The sequence below is a fragment of the Ailuropoda melanoleuca genome, chromosome 3, assembly GCF_002007445.2.
Source record: "Ailuropoda melanoleuca isolate Jingjing chromosome 3, ASM200744v2, whole genome shotgun sequence".
NCBI lineage: Eukaryota > Metazoa > Chordata > Mammalia > Carnivora > Ursidae > Ailuropoda > Ailuropoda melanoleuca.
In genome coordinates, this window is record NC_048220.1 from 101,256,630 (window position 1) to 101,266,954 (window position 10,325).

Sequence of the window (10,325 nt, forward strand, 5' to 3'; positions counted from 1 at the left end):
CCATTTAATCCACAAGACTTATGCATATAAATTTGAGACTTCAAATGCACACACTTGACAGAGAGAAAGATCATAATTTTAAAATGGAAGATTCTGCCTGCTGACTGACTCAATGAGCATACACCCTCAGTGTATGCAAGATTCAGAAAACACAAATCTGCTGTTAACTCAGTGTGACCATCTTGCTGTGTAAGTGCTAGTCTAGCATTTAAAGATACAAATTTTTCCTAAAACATACCCCTTAGGCCAACGCCAAGTATTTTATCTAATCAGAGATATAGACACTTGGTGCAAAAAAGAAGGAAAAACTGGCTGTGCCCAACTCATTGAGGGGCAATTTGTTATGTTCCAAATGGAAACTTCCTATTTGTTTTTCAAGGTCAATTATGAGCATATGTGTTTTTTAGCTTATTGTAGACTTTCCAACATAATCCTCACATAAGACATACTATCTTTCCACAAACATCTCTCATTAACCAGACCTGTTTTCAAGGGTAGAAGTCGATTATTTGAAAATTGGAACAAGCAATAAAGACACAGCTTTCAAGGTGACTACAAAGAATATGGACTCTGGGAAACTGGAAGCGTTTACAGGGAGTTTATAAATTTGGAATCAGTTTGGAGAAAAGATTCATATAACAACTGATCAGACATCATTAGAATCAAAGTGTTAGCAGAAGTAGAAGATAAATGATGCCCTGATACTCATAATTCATCCTTTCTACAGAAGAACAGGCAAGTCGCTTGGAGATTTCTATTCTGGTTTTGTTTGACTTTCATAGTTACCAAAAAGCTGAATTAATGACAAACATAATTAGACACTTTTACCCATTAATTGGAAGACTTTTTGTGATGCTGTGCTAATTTTATTAAAATTCTATGCGTCAGTTAGTTTCTATGATTATACAGTTGCTTATCTGAACTGGTATTACCCAGCACCACTAGCAACTGGTATTACCCAGCACCACTAGCAACTGGTATTACCCAGCACCACTAGCAACTGGTATTACCCAGCACCAAGCATCCCTTGAAAACAAGCAACTTTGTTTTAGTGGGTCATATTTTGGTTACTAAGCAAAAAACAAACTCAAACCAGTTTAAGCAAAAATGAATTCTCTGGCTCATACAATAAAGTGGCTGAAATGGAGGTTCAGTTAGATCCAGAGGTTCAAAAATTATCTTCATGTATCTTCAGGTATCTTCAGGTATCTTTCATCACCCATCTCTCTTCTCTTCTTTCCTCTATTTTGGTTTCATTTTCAAGCTGACTCTTTCAAAGGGACAGAAGACATTTCTCCCTGCAGCCCAGGCTCATTATGATAAAGTCAGTGAGGCCTTTTCAATAGCATTTCACTCACCCCAAAAGGACTTCCCACTCCACTGCCAGAAAAACCAATGTGTCTGAAGGATGTGCTACCTGGCCAGGTGGAAGTGAAGGAGTAGGAAAGAAATCATGTAACCAGCTCTGGATCTCCTTTCTTTGCCCTGACCTTTGGGGGAAAAAAGGGGTAGTCACATACTAAACCACATAGACTAAACATGACTATTATAAAATGACAAAGGGCTAGTTCTCCCACAGGATTTATGGAATGAAAAAAAAATTGTGCTTGCTATAAGCTTCAAGATAAACTTTCAGAAATGACACACTGAAAAAATATTTGCAATACGGCTGACTGACAAATGGTTGACATCCCTAATAAATAAAAAGCTTATAAAAAAAAAAGGACAAGACCATCAACATTGAAAAATGAACAGAGATATGAGCAGAGAATTTACAAAAAATAAAATGCAAATGACTTTTAAACATTTGAAAAGATGTTCAGTCTTGCTCATAAGAGAGATGTGAATTACAACTATATTGAGATGCTGTTTCTCACCTATTGGAAAAAAAAAACACGTAAGTTTGAAAAAGGTAATGGCAAAGCACCGAGGAAATAGACACTGGCATGTACATACATACATACATACACACACACACACACACACGTATGTATGCAATATATGTACATACACATGTATGTGTGTATTTAAATACATCTACTTGGGCAAGGAGCAAAAAGAGTAGAGGGGACAAAAAATGGGTGTTTTCTAGATTTGACTTTTGAATCACATGAAATAGAAAGTTATTTTGATTCTAAAGTTTAATGGAAAGGCAAAGAGCCAGAATATCTAACACAATACTGAAGAAGAACAAAGTTGGAAGACTGACACTACCCAATTTCAAGACTTACTATTAAGCTATCATAATCAAGACAGCACAGTATTGACACACAGATCAATGGAACATAATAGAAAGCCCAGAAATAGACACACACAAATATAGCCAACTGATATTTGACAAAAGAGCAAAGGACAAAGATAGCATCTTTGTCTTTTCAACAAAAGATGCTAGAACAACTGGACGCGCATATACAAAAATATCTGAATCTACACTCAGCCCTTCCACCTTCTACAAAAAGTTCACTCAAAACAGATCAGACCTAAATATAAAATGCAGTATTATAAAAATTTTGGAAGAAACAGGAGAAATTCGATGTGATCTTAGGTTTGGCAATGAGTTTTCAGATACAACACCAAAAGCATAATCCATGAAAGAAAAGACTGATAACTTAGACTTTGTTTACAGTTAAAATTTCTACTCTGTGAAAGACATTGTTAAAAAAAAAATCAAAAGACAGCCCACAAGCTTGGAGAAAATATTTGCCAAACTATCTATGTGATAAACAAAAGGTGGCAAAGATTGAAGAGCTGAAGCACAGGCGAATTTTACAGTGCTGGAACTATTTTGCATGACACTGTGATGGTGGGTACATGCCATCCATGTATCAAAACCCACAGAACTTTATAGCATAGAGTGAACCTTAAGGTATGTAAATTTCCAAGAATCATTTAGGAAGTTGGGGGATCCAAGGAAACAATGCATTCTGTGATAAGAGAATCTGATTGTATTTACAAATATATGAAACCTCACGAAAGGGAACTGGGGGGAAAAGGGTCAAAGGAAACTGCACATAAAGGACTGTACTTTAGTTGATAAAGTTGTTTCCCAAGAGACCACGGGTTAATTCTGAGAAGCTACACAGGTATACTGAACAGAATAATTAGGTGAGTGGGTGGTGGATGTTGGGAGCCAAGTTTCTCACTGTTACAGTGGAAATTTACAGATAAGCAAGGGGTGAGGATTAGAATGATCCATGTGGGATCAGAATTGAAGACACCAGTATAAACTCATATTTAGATTAATATGGGTGCAGATGGTTACATGAACAAATATTCAGTTATGTGTATATACACAGGTTAGGTACACATATGTATATTTCTTTGCTCCACTAGAAGAAACACTACCCAAATAGCAACGAGCATACCTAGCACATCGATCATGGTATTTAATACCACTCTCCAATAAAAGGAACCAGAACTCTTTGGAGAAATGGCTGACCCCAGAACTGGGGAAGGAAATATATGAGCCTAAAGAATGGTGTAATAAGGAAGTGCTAAAAGAATAAAAACTTGATGGAGGTGTGTCAAAGAGACAGAGGAGCCAACTGAAATAACTCCCAATAGCCAAAGCTAGAAAATTTGGAGCAAGAAAATATATATAATAGCATTGGACTGTAACCCTAAGTATAAAATAAATATTCATGAGCCTATACTGGGGAGAAAAGAGACAAAAATATTAAAATATTTATTTACTAATTTATTTTAAAATAACAATAATGAATCCATCATGTTAACATAAATGGCACATTTTTATGAAAAATAGCTATTTTTCAAAAACAAAAACAATTGAAGGAGAAGATTGGATTGTTTTACATTTTTGCAAGTCTCCTTAACATCTGGCTCTATAAAAAAGAACTTGATTCTCATATCTGCTTCTGCACCCAATCTGTTGTGATACCACCTGTCAAACAGATTCTAGAAAACTTCACTGTCCACTTGTGAGGGAATGAGAATTTAAAAGGCAACTCACATCTTAGCATTATTGTAACAACAGTCTAGATCCCATGTGTCCCTTGAAAGTGTCTCAGAGACACCCTGCCAGGTGTCCCCAGACCACACTTTGATTAACTGCTACTCTAGAACTAATTACCAACTTACTAGATATATAGAGGAACATATTAAATGATGCCACAAAGTACAGAAGATGGGCAACCACAGGACGAAACAGTTACAGATAAAATGATGCAACACCCAGAACTTGCTTCAAAATAATCCAATGCAATGGAGGAGAGAAGGTGAAGGGGAGACAAGGTGGGGTCATGTGGTCACAAATCTCACTGCATTATTTTCCCTAATTTTGTATGTTTCGATTTTTTTCATAATAAAAAAAGAAAAAGAAAGAAACAAGATGATGTCTCCAGATATGTCCACTGGCACTTGGTGCTCAGGGGGCCAGATGCCTTTTTGAAGTCTCCAAATGAAATTCTAAATGAGAGCTGAGCAGTTCAACAACCCACAAAACAGCCACTAACTCAAAAATAACAATTCAAGGAGACATAAGAGAGTTTTCGCCAATTTCTGCATAAGGAAAGCAGGCGGAATTATGTTCAATGAGCTTTTATTCTGATTGTTTTTATGACAATATGTACTCTAAGCATTTCTGCTCTGTGCTGCAGTCGAGGAGGCGGGACCTGAGTGGGGCGGTGTGACTGTGGGCTGCAAGGAGAGAGAAGCAGGGCTATGAATGCCATGGCAAGGTCTCGCCTTGTGTAAATTTTGGGAAGCACTGGAGTATCAGCACATTTTGTGATGCTCCTGCCAAATCAAAAATTATAGATTTAAAAATTTTATCTGATGAAAATGAGCACAATTTTTAAATCAAGCAACAGACTAGAAAACAGTATTAAAACGTGTAATAAATGGTTAACGTTCACCCTATAGAAGGCATTTATCATGTTCCACATCCAGTGCTATAGACTGAAATGTGTCTCCCCAAAATTCATATAGTGAAGGCCTAATACACAATGTGACTGTATTGGAGATAGGGCCTCTAAGGAGGTAATGAAAATTGTATGTGGTCGTAAGGGTGGGGTCTTTATCCAGGAGAGTAAGTGTCCTTACAAGAAGAACACCAGAGAGCTCCCTCTCTGTGTGCACTCAGGAAAGGCTAAATGACTGTGTGCGAGCCAGGAAGAGGGCTTTCACCAAAAATCAAACCCTGCTGTGACTCGGTCTGGGCTTCCCACCTCCAGAACTGTGAGAGGTAAATTCCTGTGGTTTGAACCATAGAAAACAGAGGATTTTGTATGGCTGTCTGAGCAGGCTAATGCACTAAGAAAACTCTGCAGCAATTAAAATACGTTCATGACGTATCACTAAAGAAAAAAAAAAAGCATGTCACAGACAATATGCTAAGTATGATCCCATATATGTAAAGAGCCAACAGAAATAAAACAATAAAAACACTATATATGTGTGCATATGTATCTTACACGGGTCTGGATGATTCTGTGAGCAGTCAATGAGTATGCTTTCCCCCAAACTCCTTTTTGCGTCATAACCCCACTTCGGGTACTCCACTGCAATAAAGGTAAAGATATCACTGCAGAACTGCAGGTTGAAAAAGACATCGAATTCCTGACATTTCAGTTTTTTAAAGCTGAGATCCACGCGTACAACACTTGCAAAACCATTTTTTGTTTGTTTTCTATTCCAGAAGAGGTGGGTGGGCAGGGCACCTCTCCCTGGATAGAAGAACAAGGAAGGATAACAAGAGTATGACAAACTAGTCATACCTCCGAGGGCCCTGTACTCTGCTCTCCCCCCAAGGTTAACTACAAGGGTACGGGAGAAATCAAACCCTCTGACAAGTACAGGGTTTGACAGCAGAGATGCCTGCTGCCTGCTCTCCCTCTGTACTGGGGCGAGCACTTCCAAGGGAGGTTCTCATGAAATCAAGGAAAGAGGGAGCTTGAACAGGGATGGCTGTATGGGGAGGGGGCTGTGAGAGGGAAATGCAGCCCCACCTAGTTCGCCATATCTTGAAGAACTGTTCCTCATCAGCACAGAAAGAAGAAAGTCTATATACCTGAAGACCAGCAGAGAGTGACATAAATGGTACAGCGAGGACCAAGAACCTTACTGGTTGCCCAGGGAACCAGGAACCAGGGAGGACAATCCATGCCCTAGAAAATTCTAGGGTGAACATACTCTATGGAGTCCAGCTATTTTTTCACTCCAGAAACCATGACTTTCCTTCAATTCCCAGCATTTAGATGAGCCACAGGGAGCCTGAACTATCAGGACTTAAACTTGGAAGAAGAGTTTTGCTAGGGTTGACTATAAGCATGTTTTCTGTCATTAGATAAAATGGGAGGGGTGTGTGTGTGTGTGTGTGTGTGTGTGTGTTTGTGTGTGTGTATAAACATTGCTAAATGACTAGAAACAGTGTTTCTCTGGGGGTCAGAGTAGGATTTGGAGAACACGTGAAAGAAAAGAATCTCACTTTTCACCCCATTTGTACTTCTATAAATTGTTCCCGTTTTTCATATTGAGCACATGTTACTTTTTTGAGAAAGGTTTTTGGTTTGTAAGAAACAATGATGAAAGCCAAAGGTTCTCTCAAACGCTTCCATGGACGACTGGTGGGGCATCTGCCATCGTGCATTTACCGTGTGACATTACCACTTCATTGTACACATGGTGTCAGGGAAGAGTAACAGGGAGGCCCGGGTGACTTGTCATGTCACAAAGAATAAAAGGTATAACTGCAAAAAAACATTAAAGAGTTGTCAAAAGTACCTGGCAAGAGCTATACAGGGTGTAAAGCATGTGACAGCACTGCCTTTTCTGCCACCATCCAAAGACAACTTTCTCATGAAAACAGGAAACACATTAATAAGTAAAACCCCAGAGGACCGCGGTATGGCCAAGTCTACAAAGACCATCTCCTACATTCGAGTTCTACCTCTGTCCTCACCACAAAATAAGTCCTATTTCAACCACCACATGCTTTTAACCTTTTTATTTTTATCAACTACATTTCTAAAAATTTCATAGAGCTGAGACGATTTCATTACTCTGAATTCAATGTTTGCCTGTGGTACAGTCCTCAGAAACATGCATGTCAAGTTGGCAAACGTTTATTGGGCACCTGTGAGGTCCAGTCTTGGTGCTGGAGGTGCAGAGATGAGTAAAACCCAGCTCCTGTCATGGGGTATCCACAGTCAGAGGAGAGACAGATATGTGAACAGCTAATAATGATATAAGGCAAGATAAAGCAAGTGCCACGAATAATTGTAAGAAAGGAGCTGGGGGAGTACATGGGATTGAGCATTTAATTCTCCATGGGTGTTTGGGCTAACCATCAGAGAACAGTGAGGATGTAGCAGGCAGAGAAGGGGCAAGGGCAGTCAAGGCTGAGAGAACAGCAGGACCAAAAGTGAGGAAGCGTGAAAGGAAAGCTGAGGTCCTTCCACACCTCAGAGCCAGGTCTCTAAGAAAAGGCATTCACTAGACTATTCACTGAGATGATTAATCATGTACATTCCATATGCACTTTCCTCTGGTAGCCAGAGGCCAAGTAGGCAGACCTAGCCTAAAATTATTAGAAAGAGAAAGCAGAGGAGAAATGAGCTCAGCAAACGTGGGTTCCTTGAAAGGGTGAGGTACTCATCCATCATGCAGGGGCAACGTGGGAGGCTCTTACACAAGACTCTATGAGACTGACTGTGGTCTCCCTGGTTCACCTGAAAAGCACTGCAACATAGCATGGAACGAGCCTGGAGCTCACAGAAGGAGCAGGTAGACATTTTCCCCTTTGCTTAAAAATTCTTCAAATTGGGCTCCAGCTGAACATAAATCATAATTTCAAGTAGCCATCTGTGAGGCATTTAGACCAATTCTTTTGATGTCTTCATCTGCAGGGGTCCATCATAGCTTGTGGAGTAGCAGCGCCCTCTGTTGGAAAGGAGGCCTCTTGAACGCCCATGACTACTAGGAAAACCTTTGCAGCTTGCAAATAAAAGGGGGTAGCTGCTCTCTTTGATTCACCCAACCATTCACCAGTGACAAGATTTTCCTACCCACCGTATTTGATATTATAAATACAAAATCTGGTTTTTTCCTAAAGAAATAAGTATTGCATAATGGTTATTTCTTTATAATAACTTAAATTTTAGTTCATTACCTTCTGACTTTCTTAAAAACTAATATACATGATCATTAACAATACTCCATTAGATGCACGTAGGATTCCTCAAAGTACATAAAAGAGAAAACTAGGTGCTGTAAAGAATAAAAAATAGTCTTACTGAAATTTTCAAGCTCATCAAAATTATCTTTTAAAACTCTATTGTTCTATATACACAAAAAAATTAGTTGCTACTTTGTTTCATTCACCTATTCAACAACATTTTTCACAAGTCTATTTTGTCCTCGACATACGATTTACAAAATAAATAGGGAATTCTCATGGATCTCACACAAGGGGAAAAGAATAAGCCAGGCAACACTTACAGAACAATATGACAGATACTACAATAGAGGTACGTATGGTAAAAATTAGAGCCCCTAACTCAGTTTTCAAGATAGGTATTCATATGCTTGGGTAATGCTTGGGTTGTATCCTGAAGACTAGCTAGGGATCAACCACGCAGAAGACCAGAGAAAACTGTTTCCCAGAAATACCTAAGAGGAGGTCCAAAGGCACAGAGACATAAAAGAGACTAGGGTCTTAAGGGACCACCACGTTCATAAAGATTACAGAAATGTAGGGTACTACCATAAAGGGCATGCTGAGAGGTAAGACTGGGAGTGGGGGGTGACCCTGACTCACAGGATTTGAAAGGATATTACAGGTCATTTAGGTTTAGATTCCAGAACACTTTCAGTAACCTGACACTGACCCCGTTTGGCTGCACTGGCTCTCATTTGGCACCCTGTGGTCTCTCAGTGTAAGACTAAACCCCTCTCATTTATGGAACTAAAATCAATTCAACTCTTTTTGGGATGAAATATGAGGTACTGAAGAATTGACTAAATACCATGTTTTTACCAATAAATATAATCAGCATTAAGCTGAGGTTAAGTGAGAATATCCAGGGTTAAGATGGTCCCTTTGCAGCAATCTGCGAGCCGTAATAAATAACCAAGTCTCTGAATTTATCCTGACTCTAAAGAAGACACTTCCAACAGTAGGGCCCTTCATGGCTTTTGTAAACGCCACAAGACTTCTGAGCGCAAGTGAAAAGGAACAGTTCTCTTTAATCCCCAAGATCATTGCCTAAAGCTCCTTGTGTACCTCCCTGGAGAACCTCCATTCTCCTCTTCAGGCAGAGCACTGCTGATACCCCATGCTCCCTACAGACTCTGTGGAAGCAATTACTCAGTGTGGTCATGATTCTACTGATCAGGCGAGTTTGCAGTACAAGGAAACAAAATCAACCATGCTAATTTCAGCTGAGCAAGGGAGGGGGGAGCTGTGGCACTTGCCCAATAGAGAAATCAGAGCTCCTTGGAGAAAGCAATTCAATTTGCAAGCTCTAATTGTAAGCTGAAATTAAAAATAATGGAAGGCACAAAGCAATTGCATACAAAAGTCCAGGTTATATCAGAGAAAAAAAAGAAAGCATCCTTCAAAAAGCAACTGCACTTCTCAACCTGCTTTCTCCTATAAATCTGACAATGGTTTCTACATTTGCCACCATTTAATCGGCAAGAGGTTAAAGCAGGCAATGCAGTTAAACTTGGGAGTGAAACAGAGGTAGAACTCCCTCTTTCATATTGTGTACATCATACAAGATGAGATGAACTAGGAGGGGGAAGTAAGGGGAAAAGAAGAGGTACAGATATCCAGAAGAGGCAGTCAACGGGAACAAAAATTGAAGCCACGAGAGCAGGTGAAGGCATAAGAGTCTTTACAAGAGCACAAGAGGCAGTTCATCTCAGTGGCTTAAGCTAAGGACCCAGGCTTGCGAATCAGACCTGAAGTCAAATACTAGCTCTACCCTTTCTAGCTGACTGACCTTAAGCCAATTACTTAAGCCCCGAAAGGTTCAATTTCCCTACATGCACAATGGTAGAGGCTTATTAAAAAGACTAAATCAGATACAATGAACCTACGGGCTTCAAAGAGTGTCTCACACAAAACAAGCATTCAGTGAGTTTAAGCTTGAAGAAAGAATGCCTGGCATACATCAAATAAGCAATAATTGGTTGCTGGGTAAAGCCATAAAGAAGCAAGAAGAAAAATTGAATTCTTCTGTGTTTGAAAAACAGAGTGGCCAGTAACACCATGGGTTGTTGGTAATTACAGAGAGAAGTAATGACATGACCCTAGAGGAGGCCACCGTACTTCCCCACCTCCATAACAGTTACCATTATAA

The 10,325-nt window shown here is 39.6% G+C and overlaps 1 protein-coding gene across 2 annotated transcripts in view; it reads right to left on the minus strand.

Moving 5' to 3' along the window:
• Positions 1 to 10,325, minus strand: part of SGCD (sarcoglycan delta) — a 941,028-nt gene that overhangs the window by 842,136 nt on the left and 88,567 nt on the right. The gene's annotated exons all lie outside the window — the stretch shown is intronic.